We start from the raw sequence: 14,211 nt of genomic DNA, 5'->3' as shown, positions 1-14,211 counted from the left end.
ACCTCAGGGGTCTCTCCCTCCAGAGCCAGGATCCTTTGAAGTCTGGGAGGATGGTTTTGACAACAGATGGGACAATTCACTTCTGTTCGCTTTGGTTCCTGCAGACTGAATTCAGAGTCTTGAGGGAGTTTTGCCTGATGATGAAGAAACTGACATTTTGTTAGAGCCAACTCTTCCGCCTCCCAGGCCCAATGGAGGAATTTGGTTGACCCTCTCTTGCCTTTCATAGAAGCTGTTTCCACAGGACCAAGAAGCTGATTCTAACCCGGCACTTACTGGTGTGGTGAGAGTCTAAACAGTCGGGGTCAGGCCAGCCTGAATTTGAATCCAGCTGTACCCGGCTCGGCTCCTGGGTAGCGTTAGCCAGGAACGCTCGTACTGCCAACTTTGACCCTTCTCAGCCTCGTTGTTCTCATCTGTAAAATAGGGCTCATAGCTAACCGTGGAGAGAGGTTGTGAAACGTCTGGGAATAAATGTTGGTTACCCCAAAGTCCCAAATGTTATACACGCCCACACAGGATGAGCATTGAAAGACACCCCATCAGATAGAAATCATAATTAACCAGTGCTTTGGCAGTTTTCATACACTGTTTGGAAATTTTTCTTAAAGCCTACGTGTCCTATTGTTTCAGAACACTCCATTTTGTTTTGAACTGGAAGTAGGTCCGAGGGATTTCTGAGGAGTAGCACTGTGGTTTCTTTCTTCCACCAGCACTTTGGCCTGCCCACGTAGGACCCGAGGATCTGCCCTTAGAAATCATATGGACCACTAGAGCAACGTGGCATATTGGAAAGAGCATAAGCTCTGACCAGGGTTCAACCCCTTAACAAAGTCCTGTGATATCTCTGAGCCTCATCCGTAAAATGGGCTCACAGTTCATTCTCGAAGAGTAAATGTGAAGGACCTGGCACGTTAGTAAACACTAGAGCAAATGTTGACTTCCTTCTTTCTTCTCCTTCATCTTTTATCTGAGGCATTATTTAGGTTACTGAAGTTTATTTAGCTCCTTCCTTTTTTGGCATTGCCTCTCATTATGGAAAATTTCAAAACACAAAAGTAGAGAGGACAGTATAATGAGTTTGCATGAAACCGCGACCTAGATTAACAATTATGGACAGATTATAAACAGGCCCCATTTGGAAATGCATATTTTCATAATTTGGGGACTAGCAGATATAAAACAGCGTACAGGTCAAAGCTGTATCCCCATCACTAATTTAGTGCCAAGCATATAATAGGCACTCAATAAATGCTAGATATTATTATAATCATCATTATCATTTTTTTTTAACTTATCCAGAAATTTTTTTACAGACCTTATATAATACACCTTTCATCCAGAGGACACAAAGCATTTCCCACAATCTTTACAGTATATCATGATGTGGGAAGATGAAGTCACCCTGAAGCAATAGCAGTGAAGTGGTTCTCCCAGCCTCCCAGGATAAGACCCCAGGGACGGGCCCCATGGTTCTGACTGCTGCTGTGCACCAACGACGTCCTCCCCGCTCATGTCCTAACTCCCGTGCACCAGTGGCGTTCTCCCTCCTGTCTCCTGTCCTGTCTCACCCACTAAGCTTGGAAGTGAGCTCCTTGAGAGCTGAATTCATGCCTGATGCGATTTTACCCTCCAGAACAAGTAGCAGGACGACCGGGGGAGTGCTTACTGTTTGTTTAAAGTCGTAGAGTCTGGAACAAAGAACTACTAGGAAAAGAACTAGGTAAACCAAAATAACTTGAAAATTAGTTAAAGCATCCCCAGTGTCTAAATTGCACTCCCTTTGTTTGGGTCAGAGAGATGTTTTTTCATGAACAACTAAATCTACTGATACATAGACTAAAACTAACAGATCCTTTTGGCCGTTATGCATAGAAACACTGAAGCCAAGAATGCGACCTCAAAAACTCAGAAGTAAATCTTGGCTTAATTAGTGTTGCCTCTCTTGTTCAATTAGATTTTAAACTCCTCAAGGGCAGGGCCAAATCCTACTGCATCTCTAACTCCCTCAGAACAAAGCTGGATACAAAGCAGATACTCACTCACCAAATGCTTGCTTAATTCAATCACCTTTCAGGGTAGATTGAGACGGAATCCCCTGCCTATGACACACCAAAAGGACTTTGGAAATTCTATGTATAGATATTTAGAAACAAAACAAAATTGGGTGCTCTTCTTGTCTTTTTTAAGTTTGTGCCTCTGGGGGAAAAAAATGAGGAAACAGGAAGAAGAGAAACGGTTCCATTTCTGAAAAGATAAGAATAAAGTCTGATAAAGACAAAAGGCATTTGAGGTCAGTAGAGTTAAAACAAACTCAGATTGCCCAGCCTGTTTGAAGTTGACAAGAAACAGGGAATGACCCATCGGTCCATTATGGAGCACAAAGCAACCTAATCAGCATTTCATCAATGAGGCAACACCAGGTAGCCCAGCCAAGCCAATTGGCCCTGTGCAAAGAGCCCCGGGGGTTTTCATCCAGAGGGCACTTCTACCTGAGGGCTTCTCTGTGTCATGTGTACATGTAAGGACGAGGACTGGAAGGGGTTATCACTAATTTGGGGTTCATATTTTCTCATTACTTCTGGTAGTGGAATTCCGATGAAGATTCTTGAAAAATGGTTTCATTTTTGTTTTGTCATTCATTCAGATTTACTCCTTCGTGATAATCCAGAGCACCTCCCAGAGTCCTAAGCACCTACTAGGAGTTTAACAAATGTAATTGAATTAAACAGGGGCAAGAGGTAGAAATCACTAACAAAATATTAAATGCCATTTCCACCAAGGATATACTCCGGCGAGGCCCCTTCTAACTGAAAGTGGTTTCCTTCCGAAAATGGGTGCATGGGAGCCCACTTCTCTGAGCACAGAAAGGTTTACACTAAAAGCTGTCCAACCTCGGGGCGCCTGGGTGGCTCAGTCAGTTGAGCATCTGCTCAGGTCACGATCTCACTGCTGGTGAGTTCGAGCCCCGCTTTGGGCTCTGTGCTGACAGCTCGGAGCCTGGCGCCTGCTTCGGATGCTGTGTCTCCCTCTCTCTCTGCCCCTAACCCGCTCACATTCTGTCTCTGTCTCTCTCAAAAATAAATAAACATTAAAAAAAAAAAAAAAAACCTTTTTTTTTTAAATAAACAAAAAAACCTGTCCAACCTTGGGGCATCTGGGTGGCTCAGTCAGTTGAGCGTCTGACTTCAGCTCAGGTCATGATCCCATGGTTCGTGGGTTCCAGCCCTGCATCGGGCTCCCCTGTGTCAGCACAGAGCCCGCTTGGGATCCTCTGTCCGTGTCTCTCTCTGCCCCTCCCCCACTTATGCTCACTCTTTCAAAAATAAACGTTAAAAAGATTTTTTTTTAAACTCTTCAACCTGGAACTAATCTAACACTGTAAATTAACTGGAATTAAAATAAATACTTAAAAAAAAAACCCAAAACATTCAAACCCCAAGTCCTTCTGTTCTACTGAACATGTACCTGGCAGACCCATATATACTCTGACTGACTGACGCTGGGCTCTTCCCAAGATTTTTCCAGGAAGCCAAGAGCTTACCTTGCCAACTGCCGGCTGCTGTGGCTGCAGCTGCTTGAGTCAGCACAAAGGGAGGGAAACCTGGTTCTGGTGCACAACGGGTGTCCCTTTATGCATCAGGCTGCCCCACGCACCTGCACCTGGGGGAGTCACAGGCTTAAAAAAACAACACGGATTTTAAAAAAGCCCAGAGTTGACATGCACACCTTTTCCTTTCCCTTTTAGCTCATTTCCACATCAAAGAATTAAGTTTCCCTGTTTTCAATAGAGCGGAGCCAGTTTTCAAATTATAACACATACCACTCTGGTTATCTACACCAGTGTGCCATCTGACATTGTCCAAATCATGTTCATCCCACCCTTACCCCCTCCTTCCTCTTTAAGTATCTCCCCTCCTCTGCGGATCCCAAATAAGCAGCAGCTTGGCAATGGAAGGCCATGGAAACTAAAGTGGATCTTTGGCACAACAGAGCCTGTTGAAGAAACCCAGAAAACAGAGATCATGTGACCCCAATGCAGGCTTTGATCATTAATAACCCAAGAGGGGAAGAGTGCAGGTAACACAGAGTCTGTATTCCCAGGCATCACTAGGGACTTGCTCCAATCCTTAGTCTTTACAAAAAAATTTGTCATCCCATAAAATCTGTCTTCCAAGAAAGAATAAAATTAGCTTTTTACCTTTCCCCCATGTTATCAAAAAGAACAAAAACTCCAAGCCAGGTGATTATGTTCCAGTCTTCTGTGTACCCCCTTCTCCCCATGTGCCCGAACTGGGAGCCTATCAGAAGAATGTGAATAATGACGCTACCTTTCCTATTGACCTAGCTGTTTATAAACAAAGCTTTTCCTTCTAGGAAAGGCAACGACATTTAAATTGCTGGAAATTATCAGCCCCAACTCATCTGAATTTCATTGTAGTGCTACTCATTCAGGAAATGGAACCCATGAGAAGTTTCCCATTTTTCCAAATTGCCTCCAGATGTGACACGCAGAAGAATCTTTATTAAAATATCACACGGTAGCCAGTACCTTATAATTTCTTCCTGTGTCACCGTAGTTAGAATATGAATAACAAACCAGTGGTCATAGAAAAAAGCTCTAGGTGTTGTCTGGGATCAGCTTTAAAATTGCAACAGCCCTCACCCTGCCCTCCCTTGTTCTGTTTCCACAGTGTTTAATACCTTATTACACTATATAATTTATTTACTTATTATGTTCATTGTTTATTGCCTGTCTCCCTTGCCAGAATGCATGCCCCCAAAGCAGGGATCTGTGTTTTGTTGCCTGATGTACCCCAAGAACCTAGAACTGTACCTGGTATACTATGCTTGCCCAAATAAGTATTGTTGAGTGAATGAATCAGTTTGTCAGCCCTTTATTATATCAAAATCTCTAGTCCTGACCCCCAAATTAACACTAATGTCACATGTCCTTTTCCATATAGACCACTAAATTGTCACAAGGATTATCTCAATCTTATTTCCAGATGCTCTTCACTTTCTCTCATCCCCTCTACCCTGTCTCTCTCCCCAGAGTATCAATTGTGGTCAATGACAACACGATCGACTACTCCTAAGACTAAAGTTCTTGTTCTATTACCCTTACCTCTCCTTCATCCCTTAGATCACTAATTTATCAAATCCTTAAAGATGCTTTCTTCAAATATCTCTCCAGGTTGTCCCTTCCTCTCTATTCTCATATCCCCTGTCTACACAATTATCACCTCAAATAGATTCCTAATTGGCCTCCTAGCCTCTAGTCTCTCCCCCCTACAGGTTCTTTTGCATATCATAAGCATCGTTTTGAACATGTCAATCCTCTTCCAGAGCTGGCTGTGATCTGGCCCACCCAGCAAACCTGACCTCCCTGAGTGGTCAAATGGTCAGGAGTTAAATCTTGAAAAAGCAGAAAGTGTTGCATGGCAAATGAATTATGGTAAGTAGGGGTGGAGAAAGGAGCAGAGGAGAGATCATAACGGCCAGGCTAATGAATTTGAACCCCATCCCAGAAGCCAAGAAGGGCAAGCCGCCAGAAGTCACGTACATCAGGAGAACAACGAGACGGAAATGGTGTTTTCAGAAACATAGTATGGCGAGGGGGTGGAGGTGCCATTGGAAGGGAGACTGGCTATAGCCAGAATTCATGGACTAACTAATTGCAAGATATTTCTAACTATTAATTCAAAAAGATATTTCTAACTATTAATTCAGTAATAATCTATCATGTGCACACCTTATCTCTGGGGATACAGTGGAGAGTAGTTATTTGGTGGGGTTCTGGGAACAGTTAAGGAGAAAGCACCAAAGACCAGTAACGATAACCAGTAACAAGCCACCCACAGCCTCTGTCCTGGAGTCCACCTGGCCACTTCTAGCCCCAAACAACCTCAGATTTAATGAAAATAAGCACAGCTAGCCAGGCTAGGCATCACTATGCCAACAGTCTTGCTCAGAGCTGCTGCTCCTGAAGACCTGGTCACATGTTAATTAGAAAAAGAAAGGAAATGTTTTCTGTAAGTCGGGAGTCAACAAGTTTTTTTTGCAGATGGCCAGACGGCAAATATTTTAGGTTTGTGGACCTTATACTATCTGTCACGAGCACTCAGCTTTGTAGTTGCAGCACAAAAGCTGCCACAAATAGCACATAAACAAGTGAGCATGCCTGTGTTCCAATAAAACTTTATTTATAAAAACAGGTGGTAGGCAGATTCGGCCCACAGTTCACTGACCTCTGCTCTAAGATGTTAGGATATTGTAAATGCAACACTCAGTTTTAATTAGAGGAGTAGCGTAGAAGAATATAAAGACAATGAGTTTAAGGAGCTCAGAAAGCTGGTATAGAACCCTAAATTTACAACAAATCTTGGGGCATTAGGAAAATAAATTACAGTTTCCTAATGCATAAAATGAGACGCATGATGGCATGGTGGCCCATAAAGTCAGACTGCATGGGTTCAAATTTCAGCCTTGCCACCCTCTACTTTTGTGATTTGGGGCAAGTTCCTTAATCTCTCTGAGCTTCAGTCTCAGCTGTTTTCATGGGAATAAAAAATATAACCTTCTTCATTGAAAGGATTAATCGAGGGGTGCCTGGGTGGCTCAGTCGGTTAAGTGGCCAACTTCGGCTCACGTCATGATTTCACGGTCCGTGGGTTCGAGCCCCGCGTCAGGCTCTGTGCTGAAAGCTCAGAGCCTGGAGCCTGTTTCAGATTCTGTGTCTCCCTCTCTCTGACCCTCCCCCGTTCATGCTTTGTCTCTCTCTGTCTCAAAAATAAATAAACGCTAAAAAAAAAAAAAAAAAAAGGAAGGATTAAGGGAGACCATGCATGTTAAATACCTGGGACAAAGCAAGCACTCGAAAAACGATGAACTATCATTATTATTATTATTTATTATTATTATTATTATTATTATTATCATTGTATTACCGTGAAATTTCCCAAAGAGCAGCTATTGATACAATATGTGAGAGTATTTGTTTTCTTACTTCTAGAGATTAAAAACAGAGAGGAGTTGTTCTGTTTTTATACTTTTGTACTTCCTAAACATTTTTCACACATTACTGGAAGCTGAACTCACCTTGTAAACCAGTCTCCGCTTTTTCAGATGATTGCCTTTAAGTGGCTTTCAAATTCTGAAGATTATCATGCATAATGTATTATGCTTATGTCAAGATTAAATTTTTTTTCCATTGATTTTTCTCCCGCCTCCATCAGGGTTTTGTCAGACAGGACTTTGTGTCAAGAGGAGGCTGCTCTTGCTTTCTCCGAATTGTGAGCACAAAGAGTTTCTTTCAGACTTGGTGCCTTGAAGCCAACGAATGTGATTTTTGTCTCCAGTTACAACCAAGTTAAAATGTTCCAGTACGCACTAGACTTCCCTTCCCAAGCTAGGCACGAGAGTGTCCCCATCTATCCAATGCCCTCAGGAGAAAACAGAACTGAATTGCGGGTGGCTCCTCCCAGAGCACCCTGTCCTGACTGCTGGTGCAGGCGCTGAGGAAACAAAGGCCATTCCTGACCTTCAGGAAATCTTCCGTTGCAGGGCACTGTGACCACAGTTTAATTGTAAGGCACAAGTAACCTTTCAAAGCATACAAAACAATGTATATTATCTTTCACATTGCATAGCACATATCAAGAATAACATTGCTCCAAAACACGTTAAAGTGGGTCCCCCCCCCCCCCCCCCCCCCGCCCTCTGCCCGGGTGGCTCAGTCGGTTGAGCCTCGGACTTGGGCTCAGGTCATGATCTCACAGCAAGTGACTTTGAGCCCCACACTGAGCTCTCTGCCTAGTGCAGAGCCTGCTTTGGATCCTCTGTCTCCCTCCCTGTCTGCCCCTCCCTCGCTTGTGCTCTCGCGCGCGCCCGTGTGCGCTCTCTCTCTCTCTCTCTCTCTCTCAAAACTAAATAAACATTTAAAAAAAGCAATATGTTAAAGCAAAGATCGTCTTATTTAAGACTCTCTAGGACTGTCTTTTTCGGTTGGTCTTTATTCAAATGCACCTCAGAACTCTTTGTGGCTACTTACAGAAAGATCTCTTGAGCCAGAGGCATAGACTGTTTCCTTCTAGTCATTTCACCACTAGCAAGTAAGCACCGTGGCCTTCTCCTTGCCTGCTCAGAGGGTGACAAGCTGCATTTCAGGTTGTCTCAGACAATCCAAGCCACTGTAAACACCATGCACTTTGTTAGAAGTAATCAGCCACGGGGGCAAAGGCAGTAAACAGTAATTAATATGCAAATTTGCAAATAACTTGCCCCTTGGTGCTGAGGCTTCTTTGTTTGTTTGCACAGTCATCGTGGACAAACTGGGGTTTGTCTCCGCTGTAATTAGCAGGATAAATATAAAATTATGACATTAATGGTTAGCTGGCTTTTTAAAAATGGTAGTATACCCCTGCTGTGCCTGAGATGCTGTAGCTCAGTAGGGGGTTCCTTCGAAAATGAATTTTAGAATGCTGAAATACCCGTTTTAATTAAAAGGCAAACACTGAAATGAGTTTGTCACTTCAAATATCGTAGTCACCTGGCAACAAATCATCAATGCATATATTAACAATTAGTATTTGTTAATTACATCGGTTGACCTTACCCCAATGCAAGGAAAAGAGGATCATTCTCTTATAGTAACAATAATAATAATTAATATTTATTGAGGCATTGTGCTAAGCGTTTTTCCTGCATTATTTCACTGAATCCTTGCAGCAGCCAGACCAGGTAGTGCTTTTAATATCCACATACGGATGCGGAAGCCGAAGCTTCAGGCAGCTTTTGTTAAAGACAAATTTTTCTGGGGGCATCTGGGTGGCTCAATCGGTTAAGCATTGGACTTCGGCTCAGGTCATGATCTCACACTTTGTGAGCTCGAGCCCCGCATCAGGCTCTGTGCTGACCGCCTGGAGCCTGCTTCGGATTCTGTGTCTTCCTCTCTCAATGTCCCTCTCCCTGCCTCTCTCAAAAATAAATAAACATTAAAAAAAAAAAAAGATAAATTTTCTGGGTCGGTCTGTTCTCTAACTGTGGTGCCCTCAAGATTCTAGCTGTAGCCCTCACTTTTTTTCTGGTTCTCTCTTCCCTGAGAAGGTCTCCATTTCACTGTTTTCAACTCATGGCCCAGCAGCATGTTGGTGATGCCTCTACCATATCGCTAGCTCTGACCGGTCTCCTAAATCCTAGTCCACGGCAGACTTTAATTCTGCCAACCAACTAAGCCCAGTTTCCACAGCCTGCTATTGAAGGCTCTTTACAGTCTGACCCAGCCACTCTCCAACTTTTATTTCCCATTTTAGTCTTTCATTATCAATTCATTATTCAGTTTCATTATTCAACTCCCATTATTTAGTGCTAATTGGTAAAGGCACTGTATTTATCCCTCGGGTGAGGTGGGATAGGCAGGGGGGGAAAGTGACATTTTAGAAAGCATCTGTTCTCAAGGAGGTTTGGGTGAGAATTCGAAGCAACGATCAAATTCTAAACTAAAGACTTCTGATTGCGCCTGTTGTAGACAGGCAGGAATAGGAAATCACTGCCTCTCTTTCCGTAGCACAGCCCAGTGCCTTCAATATGGCGTAATGCCACACAGCCTTTGGTAATGGTTTTCTTCCGACATGATCCATACACCCCTGGAAGCTTCTTCTTTTCTTCCAAGTTTCAGCTCTAGGTTGCCCCCCACCTCCACCCCAGAAAGCCTTCCCTCCTTCTCCCAAGCAGATTAGACCTCCTCCAGTTCCTCTCCTTCTCCACCTTTCCTTTGACAATTACAGTATATCACACCATGGTATATTTACGTATTCGCCTGGCCATTTCCCCACTAGACTGTGGGCAACTTGAGTTTAGCACAAGGATTCTTTCCCGGTCTGTGTCTCCCATGCCCAGAACACTGCTGTCACCTAACTGGTGCTAGTTGCTCTCTTCAAGCAAGCAGCCAGACAGTGTCAGACCTGCTGACAAAGTTAGGATGTGCCTTCAGGGAAGAAATGAACAACTCAAAGGGGAACAGCTGCCCCCAGGCAAGACATCTCCAAACTCCCCGCTGAAGACTGAGGGCTGGGAACAGGGGAGGAAGGTCCAGTGAGATGACGTCATCAGCTGTTCACTCAAGGACCTTCCAGAACAAAACACCACACACACTGCCCCGGAGGCCTGCTCTTTGAATCTGGCAATGTTGGGCAGGCTTTCTTGGGAAGAAGAGAGGTAGGATTTATTCTACATTTTTAGAAGACAATGATGAAATGATGGCACCTACTACTGCCATAGTAGCCTTTTGAAGTCCATGAGACCTTGACCTCAATGGATGTTCAGATAGATATATACACCATCAGCCTGAGCGCTGTGAGGCCTCTTCTGGCATTGTCTGTGGCTTTAGAGTGCAGTGCCAGAGACTGATGAGGTGGGAAGGAATTATGAGAGTGGGGGGAGAAAGCATCCCCGTGTTTTTAATATGCGTTCAACCTCTCCCTCTTTCCCCCATAAAGCTCTCTCCCATCAGTCACAGAAGACCACCACAGCATCATTTATTCTCAAAGGGTAAGAGAGTGCCCCCAAACACACGCTCTCGGGGTGTAGACACAAAGTCCTGGGTTATTCTGCTAAAATTAATACTACAACGCCTTTAAGTTCCTAGGACTGACCTACACAGGTTTGTTCTCTAGTTTTCCATACTTCTTCTCTGGGTTTTTGTAAAGCCTTTGAGCAGGGTGCAGGGTATAATGGGGTGGGGACTGAGAAGCCAGAGAAGTCTGGCGGTAGGCACCACACGTAAAGCATGGAGAACAGCACTGGGGCATAGTCAGTGCTTGTATTTCCTTTTACTGTCACTAGAATGTGGCCTCCAGGAGGGCAAGGATTTTGCTGTATTGTTCGTTTCTGTATCCCAAGCACCTAAAACAGTCCTGGCACATAGAAAGTACTCGATAAATCATTGTTGAATGAACTGAATGAATACATTTTGCTACCATCATTCCTCATAGGTCTGGAGGCCACCAAATAATATCACTTCCAACTGTCTTACTCACCTCACTCCTAATAATCAGATTCTGATCCTCCAGTGTTCTGCAGCCTGTAAAGGTGGGGCCTCAATAAAGAGCATGGCTTAGGAGAAATGGCACTATAGTGAGAAGGAAGAGACAAATTCTGGGATTAGCTCTGCCCGACTATATCTATGGCCTCAGTTTCTCTAAACTCTCAAATGCAAGGGTTGGAACTCAAAAATCCAAGCATATGAGTCAGCCAGGGCACTAACTGTTAAAGCTACCTGACCACACGCTAGATGTGAAGCTTGGTAGCTTATTTGGTAAAACCAGGTTGGCTTACAAAGTCATGCTCCCAGGAAATAATTGTTCACCCAGAATAATGTCCCTAAGAGCCACCAAAAATAATTCTAAACGTCTGTAATTCTGCTCTTGAATTACAGTATCCTGCTTCTCCATTACCACCAATTAGATGTTTTATTACAATTTTCACTCAACATTCATGAAGAAAAGAGGTACTGACCTGAATGCATGTGCTCCTTCAAAAAGGTACTCCCTGCCCCTTTGAAAACTTTGAAAACCCACACATGCCATGTGGTCATAGAATGGGATGTTCATTATTGCTGCCCCACACCTAGGAAAGAGGCAAGTTGGTGAAACAGCACATTCGAGATTCATTACTGTCAGTTCAGTTGAAATTACATGTATCAGCACTCAGATTAGGTTGTTTGCATAACAATTACTGTAAGAGGGGAAGGCAGGCATTGTTCAGGTGCCTGTACAGTTGATGTATGAGTAATAGAGAAGCCCACACCACATATGGTGCACAAGATGAGCTTTTTATCTGGGCATCCTTGAGGACACCAAGGTGAGGCACAAATTATTATTGGTGGTAGGGCAAGCAGTAGTGAACACAGGGCTAATGGGACTCTTTGTGGGACAATCTCATGTTAGTTAAGCCCAGCAAAGAATCCAATCTCCATTCTTACCTCGTCATAAACTCAACGTGACCTGTAGGATTAAGGTAATGATTTGCTCCAAGAAACTCTGAAACTTTCACAGCTCTGTTCTGAGGGACTTGGAATTTTCCTTCTTTAGACTGGGATCTTGGTCTTTCCTCTAAGTTATGGCACCTATGCCTAATGAGGCTTCAGATTAGTTAGCTTTTAATAATACAAAGCTACCTTCTTACCTGACATAATCTTGGCTTACCAACATGGAAGTAGGTGTATTAGTAGCCCAAGGTTTATTCTCTGAACATAGTGAGATTTTTTTTTTAATTTTTATTTACTTTTGAGAGAGAGACAGAGCGCAAGTGGTGGAGGAACAGAGAGAGAGGCAGACACAAAATCTGAAGCAGGCTCCAGGCTCTGAGCTGTCAGCACAGAGCCCGTTGGGCTCGAACTCACGAACTGCAAGCTCATGACCTAAACCGAAGTCAGGTGTGCAACTGACTGAGCCACCCAGGCACCCCTGAATTTAACGAGATTTTATTGGGCATTTAAGCCTGTAGACAGTTCTGACCTAGGTTTCATCCACATTTGGAGATTATCAGTCCTTTCTTGACAGATTCCGGTTATGTGCCCGGGTTTAAGAGGAAGCCATCTTATTGCTAGCTGTTGGCTCTCTAGCCTCTCTGTGAATGTCTTTCCATCTGTTCTGCATTCTGTCTAGTCCCTCTTGAACATTCATTCTTTCATTCAGTAAACAGTCACCGGGCACCTACTAGGGGTCATGCATTCTGCATGGCACGGAAAAATTTCTGGTGGCCACGACTTCTGCTGCTGCTTCGTCCCTCACCTCAAACTTGACAGTTAGCAGTTCAACCTTTACCTCCTTTAGTATTTTTATTATGTTAATAATACATTCTCACTGCAAAATAGGAAATACAGATGGGAAGAAAAAATAAAGACAATTGGTGTTTGAAATCATTTGATCATGACTTGTTCTCTCCAGATAAACAGATATCATAATACCACGTACAATATAAAAGGGCCAATACACTTTTGTGTGTTTAACGTTGTATTTGAAAATAATTATAAACTCACAGAAAGTTGCAGAAATTTACCTTTCACACAATTTCCTCCTATCAGCATCTTACGTAACTATGGTGTGCTATCAATACCAGGAAATTGCACTCATTTGTGCGTGTGTGTGTGTGTGTGTGTGTGTAGTTCTATGCAGTTTTATCACATGCAGATTCATATAACCATAAGGGAACCACCTCATGCTGCTTTACACTGGCATCACCCTTGTCTCTAATCCCTGGCTACCATGAATATTTTCTACATAGCCATAATTTTGCCCTTTTGAGACTATTACAGAAATGGAATCATGCAGTATATGACCTATTGAGACTGGCTTTTTAAACTTGGCATAATGCCCTTGAGAGCCTTCCTATTTGTTGCATGTATCAAAAGTTCATCCCTTTCCATTGTTGAGTACTACTCTGTGTTATGGATATACCACAGTTTGTTTAACAATTTAAGGACAGTGGGGTTGTTTCTGATTTAAGCTATTACAAATAAAGCTTCTATGAACATTTGTATACATGTTTTTGTTTGGTCATAAGTTTTTATTCCTCTGGAATAAATGCCTGAGAGCAATTGCTAGTTTGTACAATAGATGCATTTCTAGTTTGATAAGAAATTGCCAAACTATTTTCCAGAATGGCTGTATTAGAAATCCAGTTTCTCCACATCCTCACCAGCATTTGGTATTGGCACTATTTTTATTTTAGCTCATCCAAGCAAAGGCATTTCTAATAGCAATAGTATCTCAGAAAGCTTGGAGATGAACACAATGAAATTTAACTTTCTTACTCCTTTTTTTTTTTGAAAAAAAGACTAATAATCTTCACTTCAAATATGCAAAGTTTTATCTAGTAATGTTTATATCAGATTCTATACCATTAAATATTTCTTTAGCTTTTCTTACTTGAAAAAAAATAATAGAAGAGCTCAGTCTGGCATTGGCAATTAACTCACTCGTGTGTCACATTGTAAAAACATTAATTGAAGGTATTTTGACAAGTGTCCAGGGTTTATGGGTGAATACTAGAATATCAGGGAGCAGGATTGGGTTCTTCATCAGTAGGATATCCCTATGTCTCATTTTGCTTACGGCAGTCCTGATTTATGCTCGTTGTGCAATATATCATGTGGTTTAGCTTTTTTCCCTAGATTTTTCATTCCTTAAAGAGATATAGTTAGCTGCA

This window comes from Neofelis nebulosa, chromosome 7, assembly GCF_028018385.1.
Source record: "Neofelis nebulosa isolate mNeoNeb1 chromosome 7, mNeoNeb1.pri, whole genome shotgun sequence".
Taxonomy (NCBI): domain Eukaryota; kingdom Metazoa; phylum Chordata; class Mammalia; order Carnivora; family Felidae; genus Neofelis; species Neofelis nebulosa.
This window is presented reverse-complemented; position numbering follows the sequence as displayed.